Raw genomic sequence first — 568 nt, forward strand, 5'->3', positions numbered from 1 at the left:
CAGGGACCGGGGTGCCCCGGAGGGAGTGATGGTGGTGGAGAGGAGGCGGTGGCCGAGGGGGAGGAGGTGGGGAAAGAGGAGGAGGGAGAACTGGAGGAGGAGAAGGAGGAAGAGGAGGAGGAGGAGAAAAAGCGAAGGAAAAGGAGGCGAAAGAGGAGGAGAAGAAGCCGCTGCGGCGCCGCGGGAGCGAGTGAGCTGGGGGCGCGGGGCGACGGCGCGGAGAGGCCGGGCGGCCCGGCGGGCGCAGGAGGCACGGCCGCAGCAACGGCGGCGACTCCGTTCCACTCTCGGCCCGGATCCAGGCCTCCGGGTTCCCAGGCGCTCGCCTCCCTCTGACGCACTTTAAAGAGTCTCCCCCCTTCCACCTCAGGGCGAGTAATAGCGACCAATCATCAAGCCATTTACCAGGCTTCGGAGGAAGCTGTTTATGTGATCCCCGCACTAATTAGGCTCATGAACTAACAAATCGTTTGCACAACTTGTGAAGAAGCGAACACTTCCATGGATTGTCCTTGGACTTAGGGCGCCCTGCCCGCCTTTTGCAGAGGAGAGAAAACTTTTTTTTTTT

Source organism: Oryx dammah, unplaced genomic scaffold, assembly GCF_014754425.2.
Source record: "Oryx dammah isolate SB20612 unplaced genomic scaffold, SCBI_Odam_1.1 HiC_scaffold_14, whole genome shotgun sequence".
In the NCBI taxonomy this organism is placed as follows: domain Eukaryota; kingdom Metazoa; phylum Chordata; class Mammalia; order Artiodactyla; family Bovidae; genus Oryx; species Oryx dammah.